The sequence below is a fragment of the Ailuropoda melanoleuca genome, chromosome 7 (assembly GCF_002007445.2).
Source record: "Ailuropoda melanoleuca isolate Jingjing chromosome 7, ASM200744v2, whole genome shotgun sequence".
Lineage (NCBI taxonomy): Eukaryota > Metazoa > Chordata > Mammalia > Carnivora > Ursidae > Ailuropoda > Ailuropoda melanoleuca.
In genome coordinates, this window is record NC_048224.1 from 136437626 (window position 1) to 136462056 (window position 24431).

Below are 24431 nucleotides of genomic sequence, written 5' to 3' on the forward strand. Positions count from 1 at the left end.
TTTAGTTCGTGAATTCCTACCTATTATTTTTGAAGACTGTCATCTTTTTGTATGAAACTTTCACAAGCCCCAAAGCCCAGTTGATGCTATTCCGTTCTTTGCTTCCAGCACAGTCTGTGTGCGACCCGGCTGTAGGACGCAGTGCAAGTATGCACTTACATAACGGTCTCCTCCCTCTACTGACTTTACAAAGGCAGGGACAACATATTGTCAGCACTTAATTCTCAGTCTTGCAAATTAGTGACATTATTATTAAGGGACTTACATTTTATTGAAAGAAATCCTCCAATGTTTGCCATTTTAGACTAACAGGATGCAAAAGGGAGCCCATTTTGTAATCCCTTGAATTTAAGCATTCTTATAAAATCATGTTTAGAGAATCTAACAGATTCTGCCTAATAGACTATCAGAATATTTTAAAAAGAGCTTTTGCTATTTGACTTTGCTTTGAGGTCTTGGAAATAAGAAAATGCTGTCTTTTACTTCTGGGCCCGCTGCACTGCATGGCTGGAAGACGTGTACGCACTTTCTCAGAATGGTGGGAAACCTATGGAATTAGTGTATTTTGGCATAGACTCAACCTTCATTGTCATTCTACAGCACATGCCACTTTGAATGAGTCCTTCAGCTAGCATCTGTGCAGCTTTATTTCTCGCAGAAATGACAGTCAGAGGCGTGTTTGTAATGTGTGTATTCTATCCTTATCTGCCACTCCATTTCTGGCCGCATGACTGTTCTAGAAGCTAGGAGATGGTAAACATGCAGTGACGGTTACTTGACCAGATTCCTCCCCTGCTGGGCCTCTTCTGCTCTGTGTGCATCCCGCCGCGGCTGCAGCATCAGCTTGGCGCAGATATCCGCTATCACTACAGAACCTTCCATTTTACTTTGCTCTGAAAAGTCAGTTGATAAGCGCTATGGAGCTTGTGTGTCTTTAAAACCATAATCTCCTTTGTACTGTCCCCAGGTATCAGCCTCCAGATGTAAACTTCAGAACCCTAATGCCTTTTGTTTCCAAGACTGTATGAACTCACTCTTCGGACGTTTTTGACCATCCTCCGAGCTCCAGGCTGAAGGAGGCTACAAGGGTAAGTTAAACGGGTCCCTGCCTTAAATAACTATTCAATAATCTGACAGAGCAGGACTGGGTGCTAGGAGCTCTCTTTTCTTTTTAAAGAAAATGTTACCTCCCAGCCAAATAGAGTCTTCACAGTTTCAACACCCAAGTTCCACTCTCTTCCGCCTCAGAGCGGCCAATGCTGACTTCTGGATTTCTGGAGATGGCCCTACTAGAACTCCGATGGGCAAGCTATCTGAAATCAGGGTTTGGAAGGCTTCTGCAAACGAACAGGTTAATATGAGTGGAAATATGTCTAATGAGTTTTAACAACTGTTTATTCAAGTTTGACTTTTTTTTTTTAAATTTACTGAACACAAAGTGAGTTTAGGGCTGCTACTCGGAGGAGTGAAAAAACGGGAGGTGACACCGTCCTTGCCTCAAGGTGACTCTTGTGTAGTAAGGAAATGGTAACTTGATGTGAACTTGAGCTGCTGATTAAAATCACAAGCTCGCCCCCCAAAGCAGTCAGCCCTCGCAGATCTGTCCTCTCAGAGTCGGGCCAGAGCAGAGCGATCAGTTTTGACAAACATTTTCAGTAGCATAGACTCCTGTCCCTGAGAATAGCAGTTCAAGGACCACAGTCATTCGGAAGCTCCTTAGAAAAGCAGAATCTCTGGCGGAAGCCAGAACTTGGAAGTGAAACCTGCAGATGACATGCTTCCGAGGAGCCTCGGGTGCACACGCAGATCTGAGAAACACTCGTGCGGCGGTGCTACTCCTTTATTTACATTTGAAACAGTGATACAAGTTTGCCAAGTCGACTTCTTATGAGAGGAGACTGCAGTGTATACTGCAACATATAACTTATTGATTCCTGTAAAACCCTCATGTCCCTTAACTCTGCCCCTCTTTGCCAAAAGTCTTTGAAGACAGTGTAGTTGCAAGGGAATCAAAAGAAAACATTACCATTCTGGTCACTGGCGACAGCGCCAGCTGTTATGTAATTTTGTTATAAAGCTATTTCCTGCTACTGGAGGGTTTGAAATAACATTTACTTGTGTAATTCTAATTCTATTTAGTTTATCCATCCAGGGCCAAATAAAAAGCATAAATTAATCCACTATGAATATGTCAGGCAGATAACCATTTTAGAATAGGAGACAGAATTAAATGTTGTTTACAAATCCTTTATAACCTTATCAAAATACCTTTCCAAAGATGTCTTAACATCTGTCGGATGGCGCACATTTGACCTGCTGTTGTTCGCCAGAGCAGGATTTTGAAACTCTCGCCATCCTTAGCATGCTTTGGAACACGTGGGCCACACTGGCAAGACAGCCCTTTGGGAAAGCAGCTGCGCAGGGAAGGGAGATGATGTTCGTTCTGACGGAGCTGGGGGTAACGAGACTTCCTCTAATTCTATGATCCAAAGACTCCTCTATCAAATGCAGATCCATAACTCACCAATGGTAAAGTCTTCTCAGCTCTAAAACCCAGTGATCCTAATTTATTTTTTGTTCCATTGCAAAGGTTTTAGAAATGCATACTGTCACATAAAGTGGTTATGAATGTGTGTGGGGGGGAGCGCTAGGCAGAGAGAGACAGATTCCTCAAAACAGTCTTACTTCCTCAAATTGGGAATCTTCATGAAAGAGAAACAGTTGCCGTCACCCTTCAACTGTGTTCTGGAGGAAACATAAGCCACGTCCTTTCATGAGGGAGGTTGTCCTATGTGGCCAGGCCTTCCTGAGCTCACCCCGCCTGCTCCTTCTCATCCCCAGGATACATTCTAATCCTGGGGTCCAACCACCTAGATCTCGGAGCTTTATTCTTAGAGAGGCTGAACCCTGCTTCTCTGCAGACTAGCTCAGACAAACACCCCACATGGGAAGCCACTTGAACACGGCACATTGCTCCTAACAGAGCCTCTGCACGTGTAGGGACCACTGGCTCTGAATCAGCCTATAGATAGCTCATTCAGCTCTAGGATTGGAGGGATGGGGGCAAGGGGACAGGGATTCACATTTGGTCAGTTTTCCTCATCCACAGTTCGCCTAGTGGCAGCAGTGTCTCTATATCCTTGGGATCTAAGAGAACCATTGGAATTCTGAGCCCAAATCTCCCCCTCAGGTAAGGCTGTTACAGGGCATGAAAGGCAAGGAGTTGATGCTTTTATTGGGACCATGCATGACAACTCACCACAAGAAACTCTGCATGTTCCCAAATCTAAGAGAACAACATAGATGTATTTTGGGAGGAGGATTATACATAAAAGCATAAATGTGACTTTAACTCTTACAGTGGCCAATGCAATTAAATAGTAATGCCTACCAAAAAAGACATTTTCCTTGGTTTTCACCTTAAATACAATCATGTTTACATCTGAGAAAAATAGGAGTAGAAACCTGTTACAGTGAGAGAAAAAAAATGTATTACCGGGAAATGAATCATTTTATGAAGTGAGAGAGCAAATGGAAGAGGAAGAGGCCGAAAGAGAAAGAAAGAGAATGAAGGCAAAGATACAGACGAATGGTAACTCAAAACACAGTCAGGGGGGAGGGCAGGGCAGGAGCGAAGGAGGATGCACGAATGTAGAGACATAGGAAGAGCCGGGGTAAAACTAGCCGACTCAGAGGGAAAGAGAAAAGGGCAAAATCAAAGACAAGCAACCAATACAAAATGAAAATAAACAGTGTCATGGGAGAAGAAAAAGAAATCTAGAGGTTGCCAGAGGAAACCAAAGAATGGTCCAAAAGAAGGAATTACTGAAACAAAGGGGAATGACACAATAGGAACTCTAGGAATGTGGTCCACAAAATATGCCAAGAAGGAAGCCATGTTCAAATCAAACAAAAACCGAAAAACAAAACAGAATCCCCATTTACAATGGACTAGAGAAGAGGCACAGAGATATTCTGGAAGGAAAGCAATCCTGAGAATTGGCAAATCTCTCCAGGCTTAAAGCCGCCACAAATACGTTCTCGAGCAGGCTATTATTCTCAGTAGGCTTTGATTTCCTCATCCGGAACACGAGACAGCTGCCATGCGCTACGTGATGTGCCTGTGTGTGTGTGTGTGTGCGTGCATGTGTGCCTGTGTGTGCATGTACGTATGTGCATGCCTGCGTGTGCATGTGTGCATATGTGTGTGTGCATATGTGTGCGCATGTGCACGTGTATGTGCCTGTGTGTGCACGTACGTATGTGCGTGCCTGTGTGTGCGTGTGTGCACATGCATATGTGTGTGCATACGCGCTTCTAGTGTGTACACCTATCAGTATATCACGGTGTGGCCTGGTTTTGCTCTCCTTTTTGTGTTTTTGTTGTTGTTGCTTTTTCTGTAACTTACAACCTCTTGGGGCTTCTATTTCTTCCAATATGAGAAGAGTTGGACTTTTCTCCTTAATCTGATTGTTCTCACAATTGGTGAGTCTATAATACTTTGTCCAGGTACAGTGTTGAATTCCCCTGTGAAACTTCACAATGTTTTCACTTGCGATCTCCAGCAACCTCTTACAGGAAAAGATCTGGAACATTTAAATTTCTCTTTAAAAGAGAAACGATTTTTTTCTCAGTCTTTAAAGTAACCTATCCTATGACTCGTAGGGCCTAACCTTTCAGGTAAAATATATTCTATGTTCCAGAGAGACTAAAAAAATACACCTGTATGCTAACATACATGAACTACCACCTACTTTGAGGTAGGCCAAAATATTCTTTCCCGCTGAGAAGCAGGTGTTAAAAGAGAACTTCCATTTGTAGGGAAATTTTTCTCGTCAACATTAAGCTGAGAAGATATTCTTTTCCCACCTGAAGTCACGAATTTCTACAAAACATTCACCCTATTCACAGCAATAGGGAGGATTTCATGAGAGGCATTTCACAGAAGATATTCACAGTTTTACCGGCCAGGAGGGATTTGACGGACGGCTTGAGCAGAGCACATTCTATTGGAAATGAGGTGCACTGGCAGCATCCCCCACACTGCACGTCTGTGCAATAATAAATATGAACCCCAATTGCCTCCCTCCCAGAAGGAGAGGTGAGGAGGGCTCTGTGGTCACAGCCACGCCTCTCTGCATTTTAATGACTTTACCAGGCACAATTGCTGAGGTGCAAGGGCCTTTGGGGTTTGAGAGGGGATGGCCAGAGGCACCCTGCCCTGCCTGCCTGGTCCAGGGGCAGGACACCCATCAGCCCGCTGTGCAGCCCCAGGTGCTGGGCGAGCCCACCCTCAATGCTCTCCCGCCTCCCCCAGAGCAGGGAGCCACTGAGGCCAGCCCACAGGGAGAGTATCTCTGGAGACCTCCAGAGTTTGCTTCCTGCAGAAGGTGTTTCTTCCATCTTAAACACTTGTATACACGTCTCACACAATCTCATTTGCGTACGTTTCTTCCATGCTTACTCATCCCGTGATTGCTCTGGGTCCCTTCTAGAACAAATTATTTTGTCATATTTTTTATGATGTCCAATTTTATAGGTCACCATTAGGAATCAAAAAGAGTGGCGTGAACTGAGGGAATGTGACATTTGTCAGCAAGATCCATTTTCCAAGGCTGGGAGCCTCAGAGGCTGTGCCCTGAGCAGCTGCTGGCTGGGCAGCTGACCTGGGCTCGGTTATGTTAGTACATCTTTAATCTTTTTATTTAATGAAATGCAGCAATATTTTGGTGTATAGCTAGATGCCAGATTTCATTTTCTTTTCTCCTGATTTTTACTTTTTCTTCCAACTAAAAGAAAATTACTAAGGTATACAAATGTCAGATGCTAATGAAATACGCAAGGCAGAAAGTTAAAAAAAGAAAAAAACAGCCCATGTTCTATACCTCAAAATTAACTTATCTCCCACAGTATAATGTATATTCTCCCAATTTTGTCCATACATATTGTTAGAATAATTTTTTAAAAACCAGGTTACTCATATATGTATATATACTTATGTAAACGTTTGCTTTAAGAATCTGGTCTATATATATTGTAAAATGGTCTATATATATTGTATACGTATATACCCACTACAAGTACATTTTTCCATTACTTATCAAAATACATTAGACATTTGATAACAAACTTTAAATTCTGTCAAATTTAGCATGACAGCCTCAGCTAATATTAATATTAAATTTAGCCTTTAAAAAATAATAGTTATTTGAGGTGCCTGGGTGGTCCAGTCGGTTGAGGGTCTGCTTTTGGCTCAGCTCATGATCTCAGGGTCCTGGGACTGAGCCCTGTGTTGGGCTTTCTGCTCAGTGGGGAGTCTGGTTCTCTCTCTGACTCTCCCCCCCCCACCTCCCAGCCCCACCGGTGCTCTCCTGCTTGCTCTCAGATGAATAAATAAAATATTTAAAACAATAGTAATAGTTATCAGAACCCAAAGTCAGAAAATAATCAGAATTAAGTCTACACTTTTCATTTATTTATTTATTTTTAAGTAGGCTCTATGCCAAGCATGCAGCCCAATGCAGGGCTTGAACTCACAACCCTAAGATCAGGACCTGAGCTGAGATCAAGAGTCCGCTGCTTGGGGCGCCTGGGTGGCACAGCGGTTAAGCGTCTGCCTTCGGCTCAGGGCGTGATCCCAGCGTTATGGGATCGAGCCCCACATCAGGCTCCTCTGCTGTGAGCCTGCTTCTTCCTCTCCCACTCCCCCTGCTTGTGTTCCCTCTCTCGCTGGCTGTCTCTATCTGTGTCAAATAAATAAATAAAATCTTTAAAAAAAAAAAAAAGAGTCCGCTGCTTAACTGACTGGACCACCCAGTTGCCCCAAGTCTAACATACTTGATCGACTTGCCAGTCTACTTGAAATGGCATCCACTTTCACATTTTTTTTTAATTTTTAATTTTGAATTCTTTATAGATAAGCAAAAGATTATACAGAACTATACAGAGAAACTCAGGATACCCTTCTTCCAGCTCACCCCAATGTTAACATCTTATACAAGTAGGGTAAAAACATCAAAAGCAAGAAATTGACATTGGTACAATCCATAGAACTTATTCAGATTTCACCATGATACATGCACTCATCTGTGTGGTTATGTGTGTGTGTGTGTGTGTGTGGTCTACATAATGTTATTACTGCGCGGCTTTGTGTAACCACCACAGTCAGCATATTCAACTGAAGCATCACCTCCCTGAAGCTACCACTTTATATCTACATCCATCCCATCCCCCAGCCCTAACTCCTGGTGACCACTAACCTATTCTCCATCCCTACAGTCATGTCAGTTCAGGAATGCTACGTACATGGAATCAGGCAGTATGAGGATGGGAGACTGGCTTTGATCACTCACATGATTTCCCTGAGGTTCATCCAAGTTGTGTGTTATCAGTACTTCATCCCTTTTTATTGCCAAGTAGTATCTCTTACCATGGGTATATAACAGGCTGCTTAACCATATACCCATTGAAGGACATGTGGGTAGTTTCCAATTCAGGGTAGTTATGAACATTCATGCACAAGTTCCTGCATGAAAATAAATGTCCATTATCTGGGATAAATGCCCAAGAGTGCAATTATTGGGTCCTCTGTAAGTCCATTTTTAGTTTTGAAAGAAGTTATCAAGCTATTTCTAGAGTGGCCGTGCCATCTTATACACCTATGAGCAAGGGATAAGTGACGTGGTTCTCCATCCCCTCACCAGCATTGGACATTGTCACTGCTTACTGTTTGGGTCATTCTGAGAGATACGTAGTGACCTCTCACTGTAGCTCTAACACACACGTCTCTACTTTATAATGATGTTGAACATCTTCTTCTGGGCTTATTTACCATCTGTAGGCCCTCTTCAGTGAAATGACTGTGAATGTATTTTGCACATTTTTAATTGTTTTCTAATTCTGACTTTTGAGAGTTCTTTATATATTCTTGACACACTGCTAGCATATTAAGCACTTTTTTCATCAATGGATATGGTATTTTGTCCAATGACTTTTCTGTGTAACTTAATTGATCATTAGATTTTTCTCTTTAACCTGTTGATATGGAGGATTACATAGACTGGGTTTCAACTACTGACCTAGTCTAGCATACCTGAAATAAGTCCCACATGGTCCGTGTTTACTTCTAACAGCAAAGAAAATATATTGCCAGGTGCATGAAAAATAAAATATTACCTGATATAAAGAAAAAATTATCTGATGTATTTCACAGAGGAAATACCAAGTAACTTCAATATTACATAATGCAGACTCACAGGAAAATATTAGAATTTACATTATATCCTAACACGTATTTTATTTAAAGTGAATACAAATGACTATGTCTTTTAGACTAAGTTTTTGTGGGAATTAAATAAAATAATCAGAAGTACCTCAACTGTATGTTGAAAAGAAAAAAAAAAGATAGAAAATTTTAGAATTCTTAAGTGAGATTTGTATATGTTAGTCCCTATAAGTTGCTATGGCAAGTAAATCCTAATATTATAGCTGTAATGGATGGGAAAACATTTGACATGAAAATACTTTTATAAACATCAATGTGTAAGACAAGAAACGAACATTGTCCTTTTTTAAATCCAAGGTGTTCCAAATTATTGACTTATAAGAATACTATTGTGAATGGGAAAAGAGAGAGAGAGAGAGAGAAGAAAACCAAGAAAGAGACCCTTAACTACAGAGAATAATACAGTGATGATTAGCAGAGGGGAGGTGGGCGGGTGGATGGGGAAGCAGGTGATGGGGATTAAGGAGTACACTTGTGATCAGCACCGGGTAATGTATGGAAGGGGTGAATCACTCTACTGTACACCTGAAACTAATATTATACTGTATGTTAACTAACTGGAATTTAAATAAAAACGTAAAAAATAATAAAATGGATAAAAGGATGGAAATAAATACAAAAAATACATTTAAAAAATCAGCAAGTAATAAAATAAATGTCATGAGGATGAAAAGTACAGCATAGGGAGAACAGTGAATAATATTGTAAGTTGTATGGTGACAAATGGCAACTACGCTTATTGTGGGAAGCACTGAGGAATGTACGGAATTGTTGAATCACTATGTTGTACACCTGAAATTAACAGAACATCGTATGTTAATTATACTTCAATAATAAAAAATTAAATCAGAAAAAAATTATTCTTTTTTTTTTAAGATTTTATTTACTTATTTGACAGAGAGAGAGGCAGCGAGAGAAGGAACATAGCAGGGGGAGTGGGAGAGGGAGAAGCAGGCCTCCCGCCGAGCAGGGAGCCCGATGCAGGGCTGGATCCCAGAACGCTGGGATCATGACCCAAGCTGAAGGCAGACACTTAATGACTGAGTCACCCAGGCACCCCAGAAAAAAATTATTCTTATGTATAAAAAACAAGACTGTCATTGTGGAACCTGTTTGGCATATTATAAAAAATTCTCAATGATTCTAAGGAATGTCACATTCTAGCTGCTGATATAAATAGCATTTCAGATTTACCCTAAGATGCTGTAGAAAATTTATAATTCACTAAAATGATCATTCATAAATAATGGGATTGATATATCTTGCACAAATACTTTCAAACGATACCACTAAAATTATATATCGGGGATATAATTCTCCAAGTGTCTCTTGCATTTCTGTATATCCTGTAAAAAAGGTACTGATGCCCTTTGTCTGGTCTACTTTTCCAAGGACCTTTGTATAGACAATGGCCTTGGGAGATAGAGATCTGTCTCCATCATGCATCACATTATCTTGGTCTCTTCAGAGAGCAAAGGGCATGCATGCCTACAACCCATCATAAAATATGTGGTTCCTCTAATCTCAGGGTTCCCCTCCCATAAGGCAACCCACTAGGTGGGTCAGTGGCACTGGACCCTCTGAGTTGCCCTATGGGGACTGGGGCTCAGCAACAGGTACAAAGGGATGATAGTCTAGATATTGCTATTTGGTAATAAACTGCCCTTTGTTCTGACTCAGGATTCCTATGATTTCCACCATATCCATGAAACTGTCAGGCTAACTTGTAAGCTTGCAGGTAGGGTAAAGTCTTAGGTCCTTCATAGTTCTTGAGTGACATATAATTTCATTAGCTTTACATTGAGTAAATTCATTAGCAAGTAAACTTTTCATTCATGAGAGACAAAAGTCATTTTTTAAGTCCCTAGAAAAAGGTAACTTACTAAATGGCACGTTTATGTCCAGGAATAAATTCATCATTCATTTTGATTTTAATGTATCTCTTCTAAAAAGAAATTTATACTAGAAATACATTTCTTCTAAAACATGTCAAATTGTGTCACTCTCCTTCAAAGCACGTCAGTGATTTCTCCATCCCACTTAGAGAAAAATCCAAAGTGCTACCCATAGCCTACAAGACCCTTCGGAATCTGGTGTCCTGTTTCTTCTCAGAAATCATCATGAACCATGCTCGCCCTTGCTAACTCTGCAGCCACACAGTACCCACTTCCCCTAGAAGATTCTCCTCATTCTGCTCATGCCTCTAGAGTTGTTCTTGACCCAACAATCACATCAAGAAATAGCCCATGGACCTCCTGTTGAAACAGAACTGTGTCATGTGATTATTAGACCAAATAGTTTTACCATCTTCCCAATGTGGTTCTGCTCATAGTTATCTAATTTTTCTTATTTTTTACCTTTATGTTAGATGTCTCTTATGCTGTGACCCAAATTTGGCTTTCTTTAGAACTCTTAGCTTGCCAGGGTACAGGGTAGGAGAAATAATTGACTTGGGTAATCAGAGCACCCACAGTACTTAGCACATAATTGGTGTCTGAGGAAGGAACTTTCTGCCCCAAATATACCTCTTCTTTTTTTTGTCAATGTTTTCAGCTAAAAACTGCAGTTCCCAGTCACTTGCATCCAGGCATGGAAAATAAGTTCTGGTCCTTGGGGTGTAAACAGAACTTCTAGGTGATGTCCAAGAATGCTGCTTAGAGACCATTTAGCCATTATTTCTCTCTTCCTGTTGCCTGGAATGTGGACAGGATGGCTTGAGTTTCCACATCAATGAGATGAATTTGAGGACCGAAGTGACTTGTTAGAATGGTAGACCATAAGGATAGAAGACCATAAATACACGTCACTCGGGTCTCTGGTATAACAGCTCTAGACCACCTGCCTCTGAACTTCTATCAATCACATGAGAAACAAATTTTAGTCCTGGTTAAGCTGGTGTTATTTTGGAGTCTCCATTTTATGTAGCAAGACATGATCTTAAATGATATACAGTGCTCACAGATTTGACCAAATAATGCAAATGGCAAACTGATTCCCTTCCACAGCCCCATCACTCTGTCCCCTCATCCTGCACCATTTTTCTTCTGCCACTTACCATCATCTGCCATGATGAATGTGTCATTCACTGTCCCTCTGTGCCTTGTCTGTTGCTTCTCTCCTCACCCCAACTAGAATGAGAAACTCCATGAGGACAGAAGCTCTTCTTGATGACAGGTCTATTCCCAGCACCCACAAAAACAAGCACTCAATAAATATTTGTTGGAAGTATGAGTGAATGAATGAGTCATTGAATTTCTACAATTGATCTGGTACTATGGACAAATCAACAACAGACTTATCTGATGGTAAAACCATACCGCTACTTTAGAATCACCTAACTGGGGATCATGCTTTGCTTTTTCATGTTAAATGAAGAACACAGATGAAACCTGGTGACTCCTTGGTAGTAGATCAGAGTCTCAGGAGGTAAAGGGCTCTGTGACCCTACTGCTCTGCAAGCCCGTGGTTGATTCCACAGCCTGAAACTCCTGAAGGACACACCCAATGCTTCAATTTGTGTATCAGTGAACAGACCCTTCTTTAGCAGAGACGTTATTTTTGAATTACAAGCAGAAGCTTCCCCTCCAAGTAGAACACAGGGCTGGCAAAGAAAGTCAGAACCATCTAGGGTAGGCACAGAAGTCCTTGCTAACTAGGAAATAGTACAATTACCAAGAAATTTTCTTACATTTGAAATATCTTGCACTTATACTTTATATTACTATGTTCTCAGCTAATAAAATTCCTGGATAAATGCAATTAGGTTCTTCCTGAGATTTAGAAGGGAGGGGTTAACCCTTTTTGCTGTATTAAAAGTAAAGGAAAAGTTGAGGCTTACATGGACAAGGCCTACTGTGAAATTCTATTTTCTACTAGCAACAAAAAATTATTTGGATAGAGAATATAAAATTATGTGTAGTGGAATGGAACCTTAGGACTTTCACGAATCTTTGACATTAACAAAATTAGTAAGTACAGTCCAGGGGTAAAAAAAAGAACAAAATCTTAACCCAAGAGGGACTCCAAGGCCATCTGGTGTAATGTATTCATTTTGCATTTGAGAAGACTGAGGAGCAAAGAGATGGTGGGAGTAGCCCAAGGCCAATCAGCTCAGGGCAGAAGCAGAGCCAGCGAGCCATCCGGGACACCCACCTGTCCACGGCACCATCCTAGGAGCGCCATTCTACAATGTAAATTAGTTCAGCAAACATGCTCTGATGCTCTACCTGGTTCTTCTAGGCATGCAGGAGAGCAAAGTCACCTCAAACACTAAGGCCAACAGCACAGAGTTCATGAGTATGGCCAATGGTGCTGAGAAATGGCAAGCTGTATTTGTTTCTCTGCAGAAATGATTCGCTGCTATCACCCCCCCATATGCCATTTTCTCTCATGAATGTGGTCTATCTCCTCCATCCCCTCTGCATGCTTCATGGTCCCTCTTCTCTTTCCTTTGGTTAAAGACAGACACCTGCCTGCCACTATCTGGCATCTGCCTGTGTTTGGGGAGGGTTTGTGAAAATATCAGATTTTTGTAGTATAACCAAAATCATAGCATATTCAGGTGATTTTTTTTTCTCTATAACACAAGCCTTGGACTCTGAATTCCAGTTTGAGAATATGAAGGTACATTTAGGAGAGATGTGTATGTGCATGTTTGTGCCTGTGTGATTTGTGTGTGTGTGTGTGTGTGTGTGTGTGTGTGCACGCGAGCGCGCAGGCTTAATACCTTTGACGTCTGACTCCTGATCAAGAGCAAGGGCATAAAACAGTGACAAGCACAGATGTGATCAGTTCTCTGTCTTGTTCGAATCAAGAAAGTAGAGTACAATCTACCATCCTCTTCAACTTTTTATGTCAGGATGAAAGGGAATCTTTCCGACAGGTCTTATCATTGTAGATAATGATTCAGCTCTTGTTAGACCAGAGTTAAATGCACGATTAAGTTCCATTTCAGAGTATAACTATTGAATTAGTAATCTGTACCTATTCACTGACAACCCTCTTTCCTGGGTCTAAAATTCCTAATAGTGAAACAATAATTACCCCAAAGGTGAGAACTTTTTTCTTTCTCTATTTCCCTGAGAATTCTTTGCTTGGACAAAGTTTTCAAGCCTTCTATGTATCAGAAACTCTAAAGGGTGAACCAGGTGCGAAAACAAAGAGGAAAAAAATCATGCTACCTACTCAACCAGAAGGAACAGTCTGGTAGAGGAGGCTAATGTCAAAAGATAATTACCACACAGTGTGATACGCTAGAGTAAGACTATGCGAAGTCCTGCATGTGGGTCACCTCTATATAGGTCAAGGAAGGGAATGACTCACTGTCTGGTTAATTCAGGGAAGGTTCCATGATCTAGGTCTCCCAGAACTGGGTGGGAGAAGTCAGGCAAAGCATGTGAAAGACTGTTTAGGAGGAGAAGACAACAGCACAATAGCCAGGATGGGTAGAAATGGCATGCTATAATGGCAAATGATCAGGAGTCTAGAAGGAGAGAAGTATAGAAACTATTTCCTAGTTTCAAATGGAGATTGACTTAACAATGGCTCAAAATCTTTGGAACCTTCTGTGGATGAGAGTTCTCACAAGAGGGGGTAAATCGTAGCCAACCCTACAGAGACTAGCAGTATGCTAACTCTGGATTGTATCCCTTCCTTTATAAGTTTTTATTTAAAATTCATTGTAGTTTGCATACAGTGTTATGTTAATTTCAGGTGCACAATATAGCAATTCAACACTTCCATACAACCCCTGGCTCTCTTCACAACAAGCGCACTCCTTCATCCCCATCACTTATTTAACCCATTCCCTCACCCACCTCCCTTCTGGTGACCATCAGTGTGTTCTCTATAATTAAGAGTCTGTTTCTTGGCTTGTCTCTCTCTCCCTTTTTCTCCCCTTTGCTCATTTGTTTTGTTTCTTAAATTCCACATATGAGTGAGATCATATGGTATTTATCTTTCTCTGACTGACTTATTTCCCTTAGCTTAATACACTCTAGCTCCATCCATGTTGTTGCCAATGGCAAGATTTCATTCTTTTTCATGGCTGGATAATATTCCAGGACTGTACCCCTTTTATAAATTAGAGGTTAGGCAAAGCTTTCAGAACAAAAAAGTGCTTAGTATTCTATGTCCTAAATAATACAAAAGTTTGTTTTTCCTTACGTAAGAGGCTGGGAGTGGGCAAATCAGGTCAGCCTGATGGCTTTATTTCCATCTTCTAACTGTCCTCATCTTGGACATTCTTGTCATTCTCAGCTGCGTATTGGAAGTTAGGCCACCAGGAAGCCCAAGTTCCATTTGGGAATGGGAAAGAGTGAAGAAAAAGGAGCAATTTCAAGAGCCCAGATGTCCATCAACAGATAAATGGATAAAGAAGATGTGGTATATATCTGTGTGTGTGTACACACACACACACACACACACACAATGTAATATTACACAGCCATAAAAAAGAAATTTTGCCATTTGCAACAACTTGAATGGAACTAGAGGGTATTATGCCAAGCGAAATAAGTCAATCAGAGAAGACAATTATCATATGATCTCACTGGTATGTGGGATTTAAGAAACAAGGCAAAGGACCATAGGGGAAAAGAGGAAAAAAATGAAACAAGACAGAACCAGAGAGGGAGACAAACCATAAGAGATTCTTAATTGTAGGAAATAGACTGAGGGTTGCTGGAGGGGTGGGAGGTGGAGGGATGGGGTAGCTGGGTGATGGACATTGGGGAGGGTATGTGTTATAATGAGCACTGGTTATTATATAAGACTGATGAATCACAGACCTGCACCCCTGAAACAAATAATAGATTTTTAAAAAAAGAACATATGCAAATCCCATATATCTCTTTTTCACCTTCCATTGGCTAGGACTTGCTCACGTAGCCATACCTAGCTGCAAGGAGAGTGGTATGTATGTGCTAGCTGGCATCCTGGCTACTGACCCAGGGTGAAAGGGGAAATGACTTTTGGGGGGAAAGCTAGCAGTCTGCATACCCCAAGCTACTAAAGTCACAACACTTCCAAAGCAAGTAATTTCTAAACTGGGAAATATAGACTCATAATTCCTTTGCAAAGTCAAGGGATGTACCAAATGCTTCTCCCTCAACTTACTACCTCTCCGACTTAAAGGATTTACGTAAGTCTTCTTGCCTCTGTTGTGAAGATCTCCTTATTAGATGATTGGGTGAATTTGTTTTATTGGCATATTTTCTCTCCCTCAGATTTTTTTGTAGCCTCCAATGTTGTATAAACCATCATATTCTTAAGACTTGCCCAACCCAACCCTATTAGCTTCTTGAATGTTGTATTATTTCAAATCTCTTCAAGTTCCCCTTCTACTCTCTGCCTTTTCTGGTTGCTCCCCTTTCTTCCTGCTTTGAGCTCAGCTTTTGCCTTTGACCATTTTGTTAGAAGACATTCACCTTTCCATCAGTATCACCTCTCTTTTCATCCTCAAGTATCACTTCTAATACTCTACCTTTAAATGCAAAACTCCAGCCTAAAACTCTCTGAATCTCCATTTAAAAATATATCCCACAGATTTCCCTGAGACCTAAAATTCCATGGGTCCAAAATTGAGTTGATTATACGTCCCCTTCTCCAATTCTTGTCTCCTCTTTTACTCATTTGGGAGTCCATTCTAAGTCACTAGAACTTAAAATCTGAATCCTTGACTCCCTCCACGTGTTTTTATTATCCAACTTGTTCCACCATCTTTAACTTTTTAAGTAATTCCTAAGTTAGTCAATTTGCATCTCTTCTGGTTGTTCCTACTCTAGCACAGTGCCCTGGTCCCCAACATGTCCCTGTCTCCTAACTGGTTCTTGAACATCAGTCATGCCTTGTTTAAACTTACTAATTTCAGACTAGTCTTTTTTATTTATTCTTCAATCCATCCAACATTCTGACTGAGTTATTTTTCATCCTTCCTTGTGATGCTTTTGTTACCAAGTATGCTTTCCTCTCTTTAGCTTATTTGAATTGAACAATTACGCTTATTGAATTGAAGTCTATCTCAAAAGGTCTTCTGTGGTCTCTTCAACAATAATTGTTGCCTAGATAAATATTCTGACAGTTAATTCATACTCATTATATATTGCCTTGATACTTTCAATAAACAAAATCATATTTATTACCTATCAACTAGATTATTATCTCATTGTGAAATGAATCATACTTATTTTTATCTTTTTTTAAAGGATTTTTTATTATTTTATTTGACAGAGAGAGAGAGGGCACAAGCAGGGGGAGATGCAGGCAGAGGGAGAGGGAGACAGGCTCCCCACTGAGCAGAGAGCCCGACGCAGGGCTCAATTAAAGGACCCTGAGACCATGACCTGAGCCCAAGGCAGATGCTTAACTGACTGAGCCACCCAGGTGCCCTATTTTTATTTTTCTTTATTCCATAGAAAATAGTGAAATGAGTTATCCTTAGTACATAATAATAAATATTTGTTAATTATCTAAGTACCATCTGAATTCTGGGGGATGAAACCATATATACAAATATTCAGATCTAGACTGTTAATAGCCACTGATTCTTAGCTGAATTTTATTTCATTTCTTAAATAGACTCTGATGTTTGTACCCATTAGAGCCTCAAGCCAAAAACTGGTCTCATCTGAGATTTTTCCTTTCCCCCATCTTCCACATTAGTCTATCAGCAAGTCCTGTTCTTTCTACTGTACTCCTTTCTCAATTATTATCCCTTTGATACAAGCCATCTTTAGATATTGTCTGAATGACTATAATAACTTACTAATTGGTCATCAAGCTTCCTTGCTGAGATCCCTAGAACCCATATCCTGTCCCCTTTCTATTTCAATATTCATTTCAAAATCCATAATCATTTAGTATTTACTTTTCTTTTCAAATACTATGTTGTAGTCTGTCTTCCCTTTGCTCCTTAATACATTTGCCTGGTTGCTACCCAAGAGCTTTTTGTACCTGCTTTTCTTCTCCCCTGGAATGCTCTGCCTCCATTCTGGATACACTGGGTCCTTTTTTTATCACTTATGTCCCAACTTCAATGGCTCCCCTGAGAGGTCTGTCCTGGCTGATGGCTCCAAAGTAGCACTTGCCCACCCCAGGTGCTCTTCATGACATGACCCTCTTTCATTGTCTTTATAGTCCTTTTCACTCACTGAAATTACACTATTGTATACTTGTTCAGTTTTTCTGGGTCTTCTCTTAAAAATATGTTTCATGAAAGAAGGGGCTTTTTTTCTTTGCTTGTTGCTCTATTTCCTTGGCCTGGAAGGGTGCCTAGCATACAGAAGACAGTAGATCAATATATCCCTAATAAATAAAGCTATTTAAACAACAACAACAACAACTATTCTTTCCGAGTTCGGAGGAAGAAGCTGAAAACTTCAGGGGATCGTGTTGAATGCACAGATTTTCTCCTCTTTCTGAATCATAACTAAACGGTTTAACGACAGGGGGAAAGGATGCCAGGGTTTGACCTGCAAGATCTAGCAGCTTGGTGGCGACTCAAGAGTCAAAGAAAAAGCAGCTGAAGAACAAAAGGAAAGAGAAAGCCACTGTCACAATAGAAGAAAAACTGCCCTTTGCTGTGCCCCTTGGAGCAGAAGCCAAGAGAGGCATTAAATGAGCCAGAGACCAGAGAAAAATGGCCAAAACACGGTAAACCCAGATAAGACCTAAGTAAAAGGCTCTGGCGCTGAAAACCAAGACCTGGAAACGATTTTCTGAAGAAAAATAAGAGTTATTTCTCCTGTTTTGTTGGCACTGTTTGTTCCTTGGAGGCATTTCGATTAGGCCACAGCAAGCTAACCACTGATTCAAGACAGTATTTGTCAAAGGCTGGGTAATGGCTGTGTTATTGTTTCTTTTTGATATTCCTTGAATCTGAACATGTGGTATTTTTTCATATAGGAAAAAAGTAACCCCATTAAAGGCCAAAAAAGAGGGGCACAGAATCAAGAGAGCAGTGTTCTGCAACTTGGACCATAACTCGTTTATGATTCAAACCTTTTGTTGAGTTCCCTACTTCGCACTTAACCTTGGTGATGAGATATGCCTCAAAAGGTTAATGTAGTGTCTATGTATTGTCCAGAGTGAGGAAATCCCAAGATAGCAATGAGCGTTCAAACTCAGCGGTCTTGATGATTTCACTAAAAACTGACACGAAAAGCTTATGTCATACAAGAAAATTGGTAATGAGAGAGGAAACTGCAAAGCAGATCATTGTAGTTCTAGTTAACAAAGCAAAATGAAAGTATATTCCATAAGGCGTCCAGATAATAGACATAATCTTGCAAGTAAGTGCTTGAGTCCTGTTGCCTCTTCCCTCATGAGTGATGCATCTCTCTACGTCCAGCCCATACCCACTCAGACCTTCAGTTCACAGCAAACACACTCCCACTTTCTGTGATTCCATTCTCACCCATCATCTTATGTCCGTAATTGTGGCAACAACTCTTGTTCCTAACGTTCCCACCTGATGGTGATCATTCCCTCATCGGCTCCCTTTGGGCACTTACTTCCCTGATGACGCATTTGCTTCAGAATTATAGGCTTTCTTCTAGCAATCTGTATTTTGGTCAACAAATAGGTTGCTCAGCGCAAAGCCCTGGACATGGTGTCAATCACCTACATTACGTACACAATTTTTATAAAAAAGTACTAAGAAAGGTAATTTTTTGACTCGGTGATGTCCAAAAATTATTATAATGACATGAACACCTAAGACATAGATTTGTTTTTCAAACAGTCATTAAGAACATACTCTGAATAAGCTCTAAGGAAGAAACTAAGAACACAAGGCTGGGGAACACATGGGTTCTGCTCCATTGATGGAATAAGAGTGATGTGGAAACACACAAATTCTGTATAGAATGACAAACACAATAATGGTGGACATACAATTGTTACATAAGCACCGATTAAGAAGTTCCTCTGTATTTTCAGAGAAGCAGGAAAGGTTTCACAGACAGCTAAAAACTAAATCTGTTCTCACAGACTAAAGACATTCCAGACCCAAAAGAGAGGTCTTGCCAAGCCATTCTGGACCAAGAAAAAATAAAGGAATGCCAGACGTCCAGCACGGTGAGGTGTAAGTTGAATTTGGAGCAGGGAGTATAACTGGTTATTGGGTCAAAATGTATAGATTGTTTTAACTATAAGCTATAGTTATAAATTGTTTCTTAAATGTTCATTTAGGGAAAGATTCAAGGTAAATTTGAAGTTAAATATATAAAATATTCTTTCAGATAAGCAAATGCATATACCCCAAACATGGAAAAGTTCATATTTAAGATCAAAGAACTCTAAGAACAATGCTTTAATTATGATTTTCCTCCTTTAATGGAAAAGAAAAGTTTATGTATAATCCAGCGAGTTTCAAATTTTTCTTCTGCAATCTACATGTAGCCTGAAATATGTCCTCACCTGTGTATCCAAGCATTGTTCTCTCACTTTGGTTTTGCTCTTGAGAGATCCAAAGCTGTTCTGATTCCTGATTCTTCCTATGTCCCTTCTTTCCCTGCTCTGGAAGATTTCAGAGCTTTCCTTTCTTCACTAACGATCTGAAATTTCCAATAATACACCTAGAGGTGGGAGTATTGTCATCATTTCTTGAGCTATTCCATTAAGATTTCCTTCTTCTTTTCTTTGACTCTTTTTCTGAGTCACCCAGTATTTAGATATAGAAAGTATTTTGATATCTGAATTTGACAGCTAAAACACACATACATATATATATATAATATAGTTCTAAAAATATACAATTTTTAAATGTAAGATTTATAATATATTTGTATTTTTGCAAGAATCACTTTAGTGATATGCTTCTTAAACTTTTGGATCTGTTTATATATTTTATCAGATGAAAAAGTTTCCAGATAATTTTATTATCTGTATGTTTTATATTACAAAATATTTTATTTATTTCAGATCAGTTATAAACTATGAAGGATGATTTGGTAAAACATACACGATCTCAGTTTCTGAATAAGAACTACTTGCTGTCCATGGTTGTGTGGCTGGTGATGGTAAAATGCAGCGGGAGTATCTGCTACAATGATCAGTCGGAGACGGCTGCTGGGACTTTAAGTCTAGCCTCCTCTAAGAAGCACCTCTGGGAAAAAAACAAGGGGTTTGAGCCCTCAGCTTCACTGGTATTGAAAACAGACTAGGTTAGCATATCTGACTGCTTGGCAGTCTCTTACTTAAAGAGACTCAGGCTCCTTAATCTAACATCAGTGACGAACATTTTAGGAGGTACTTCAACTTTCAGAAATTGTACACAGAATTTTGTGTGTATATATGGTCTACAGGGATGCAAATACCTGACTTTCTTCATATTTTGAAAACAGAATGTCCCTAAGAGTTCTTACCCACTGAAATATACTGCAGCGTTTCCTTCACCTGTCACTCATGCGGCCTTTTCTCTGCCCATGTTGCTCTCCTCTCCTCATTACCTTTTCCTTTGGCTTCCAGTGACAGAAGAGAGGTTTTCTCCAGCATATTCCCGATAACAAAAAAAGTTTCCCTTACTTTTCCATTATGTGTCCTAAGGGAGGGCACAGCAATGAGGCCTAAGGACCGTAAAGCATATAGGTTACATTCTAAAAGGTCCCTGGTACCTGGACATATAGAATCTATGGCTTTAACTCATGGAAAATTATTTAAAGATGGGCAACAAACTATGGGCTTTCCAATAAACATTTTTCCATTCTTGTTTCTAAAAGGAGTACTGTATTTCCCTAAATGAATAACACAAAAGGACAAGGGGGTCAGTCAAGTAAACAGATGATTAATATGGTCACATATATAAGAAAATTAGACAGAAACGAGAGTTATTTAAGAGATTTGGTAGAAACTGTGATTTGGAATGTCAAAGTCTATAAAGCTACCACTCTTAAGCAAGATACTTACAAAGTAGACTTATTGAAAGTATTTTAAGGCATTCATGGCAGGAAAGAGGCTATTTTCTTCTAAACCTCGGATGTGAAGAGCTCATTTTTTCTTACATTCATTTATCAGTTCATACCTGTATTTAACATCATAAATTAAACCTCAAAGAATCAGTGATCAATGTGTCAAATACAGGCAACGGTGGGAAGAGGCTTTTAAATGATTGCTTCTTGTGGGAAGGTCAAATATCTAAGCAGTTCTCATTCTCTATCACTGCAGTAAATAATATTAAACCAAATATCAACTGAACTGCCACATGCTTTCAGCTTGTTTAGACTTTTAACTCATGATAAATGGAGAGAGGCTCATTTCTGATAGCAGGTAGGTCTCAGTATTATGTTCGTAGCTGCTCGGGTGGAAGGCCTCTGTGTCACACATCAGTCCATCCGAAGCCCACGGGCTGGGTGGCTCTCACATTCCTCCTGATTTCTGCCTGTTTCTGCCAGTACTTTGTATTCTCGATATTAGTAGCAGTAGTGGCAGTATCACTACTACTAGGGGTGTCGCTACCCTGTCGTATCCAACTACCATTTCTTAAATGCCTATGAGCTGCTATGCAGTATAGCGATCGGCTTCCTTAAATAATGAAAATAACTGCACAGCAGCCTTGGGACTTTGTTTGTTTGTTTTTCATTTTCCAGATGATGAAGAGAGGCCCCAAAAGATCAAGTGATTGACTATGGACACACAGACAGAATGTGATAAAATTGCAATTCGGACGAATTCTGGCTTCTGAGACTCAACTTCTCTGTTCTGTTAGGTACCATCTCCTTTCAAAATGGATCCTGTGCAATCAATTGGTGAAGCGAATCAAATAAAGCATCTCTTCTGTTCCTTCGCCTGAAAATGGATACAAATAAATTTGGGAATTGAATTACAAGATCACACCTTTAGCCAAAGGGCAAAACCCATCACAGCCGGCAGGCAAAGGTGAGCAAACAAGAAGTCTTGGGTCAAGCCAAGTGCTTACAGAGGGAAAGAAATATCCAACTCGTCTTACAAGAACTATGTAGTTTCACTGTTCAGATAAGGCCGATAGTCTTATTTCAGGGGCAAACAAATTGTCAGTTTTCTGAAGAAGATTTCACAAAGGCAGAGACTCCTGTGTTTTCTTTCCTTAGAGGGAAAAATGAAGTATTGGACAAGATCCTGTCGATGATGTCTCAGCCCAGCATGTATTTTATCTCGGCAGAGCCTTCTGCATAGTTGTTCCACTGTGGGAAATTACCCATCATTTATCATCACCTACTTCCTGCTTGTTGGGGCCTCACCACCCAGCTGACAGCCTCCTCCATCTGTTTTTGGATCCCAGGCAGGGACACTAAATACCTCAGAACAACAAAGCAATTTTCTTTGTGTTTATCTTCTGCCATCGCTACATACCAACCTCATAAACACACCGTCTGGGATTTCATTAGTTCCATCCTGCCTTTCACAAAATCCTTTCTGTTNCAAAACCCATCACAGCCGGCAGGCAAAGGTGAGCAAACAAGAAGTCTTGGGTCAAGCCAAGTGCTTACAGAGGGAAAGAAATATCCAACTCGTCTTACAAGAACTATGTAGTTTCACTGTTCAGATAAGGCCGATAGTCTTATTTCAGGGGCAAACAAATTGTCAGTTTTCTGAAGAAGATTTCACAAAGGCAGAGACTCCTGTGTTTTCTTTCCTTAGAGGGAAAAATGAAGTATTGGACAAGATCCTGTCGATGATGTCTCAGCCCAGCATGTATTTATCTCAGAGGAGCCTTCTGCATAGTTTTCCACTGTGGGAAATTACCCATCATTTATCATCACCTACTTCCTGCTTGTTGGGGCCTCACCACCCAGCTGACAGCCTCCTCCATCTGTTTTTGGATCCCAGGCAGGGACACTAAATACCTCAGAACAACAAAGCAATTTTCTTTGTGTTTATCTTCTGCCATCGCTACATACCAACCTCATAAACACACCGTCTGGGATTTCATTAGTTCCATCCTGCCTTTCACAAAATCCTTTCTGTTCAAAGATTGGTTCTCTGAAATCTCAAGCGAAGTATGTATTTAATTACTTTTGACCATATGTTTGGCACTGGAACATTTGCCTACGATAGGATTTAAAGGTAATACTCCAAAACATCTAATGGGGAAGCTTAAGCTTTGGAAGAACGCCTGTCACCTCAGCAGGTGACAAAATGTAGTCAAGCAATAACATTCACCTTACACTTACTGAGTCTAGGAAGCTGTGTGTGAAGGAAGAGAGGAAGGGACGAGGTCCCTGCAGACACTGCGGTGCTCTGGGAAGGCGCTATGGGAAGAGTGGCTCTGAATTTGCAATCCCAAAGAGTATTAACCTCACTTTCCCCATTTATAAAGTGAGGTGGCTAACCATCCTACCAACTGCACAGAGGGGTTATTAAGAGAGGAAAGCACTAAAAGCTGTCAGCCTTCCAACTGTCACTACTGAGCACCTAGCGGTCAGTGTGGCTTAAAGGCATGTGGACCGAGGGGCGCCTGGGTGGCTCAGTCAGTTCAGCGTCTGACTCTTGGTTTCGGCTCAGGTCATGATTTCAGGGTCCTGAGATCCAGCCCCACGTCGGGCTCTGCACTCAGTGGGGAGTCTGCTTGAGATTCTCTCTCTCCCTCTTCCTGTGCTTTTGCTCGCTCTCTCAAATAAATAAATCTTTAAAAAAAAAAAAAAGACATATGCACCACAAGTTGAATGTCACAGGGACTGCCGATGCCACGTGTCTCCCCGTGTTGAATGCCATGGCCCCAACGTGCTGCTGGGACACCAATGTGTTGGGGTCCAATTCCAATTATTTTGTTGGTTATTCAAATAAATAACTGTATTTAGCTATTTCTGGGGGTCGGTTATTTAACTGGCATTTTAGAAATATAGTTTCAGAGAGCAATCACTCAGAGATGATACTGTTACTCAGAGCTCTCCTAAGTAGGTTTTGCTATGGGTGAGTTTACAAAATGTGTTAGCTCGAGGAGCACAGACACATGTAAGGAACATTGTCCAGATCACCAACCACTGCCACTTTTATATTCTCCGATTGTCAACATTCTGCCTTGGTTGCCTTTGGGTGAGATTTCTGGACAGAGAAGAGGAGTGGATGAGATTTAAAGGGAAAGAACTAAGGCATGAGAGCAGAAGGGGAAACAGGAGGCTCCTTACATTGGCTGTGACTCTTCTGTTACCCTCGGATACTTGGGTGAGGC

General features: G+C 40.6%; 1 protein-coding gene across 2 annotated transcripts in view; it reads right to left on the reverse strand.

The window, feature by feature from the left end:
• FAM155A (family with sequence similarity 155 member A) overlaps positions 1-24431 on the reverse strand; it is a 648035-nt gene that overhangs the window by 363086 nt on the left and 260518 nt on the right. The window lies entirely within an intron of this gene.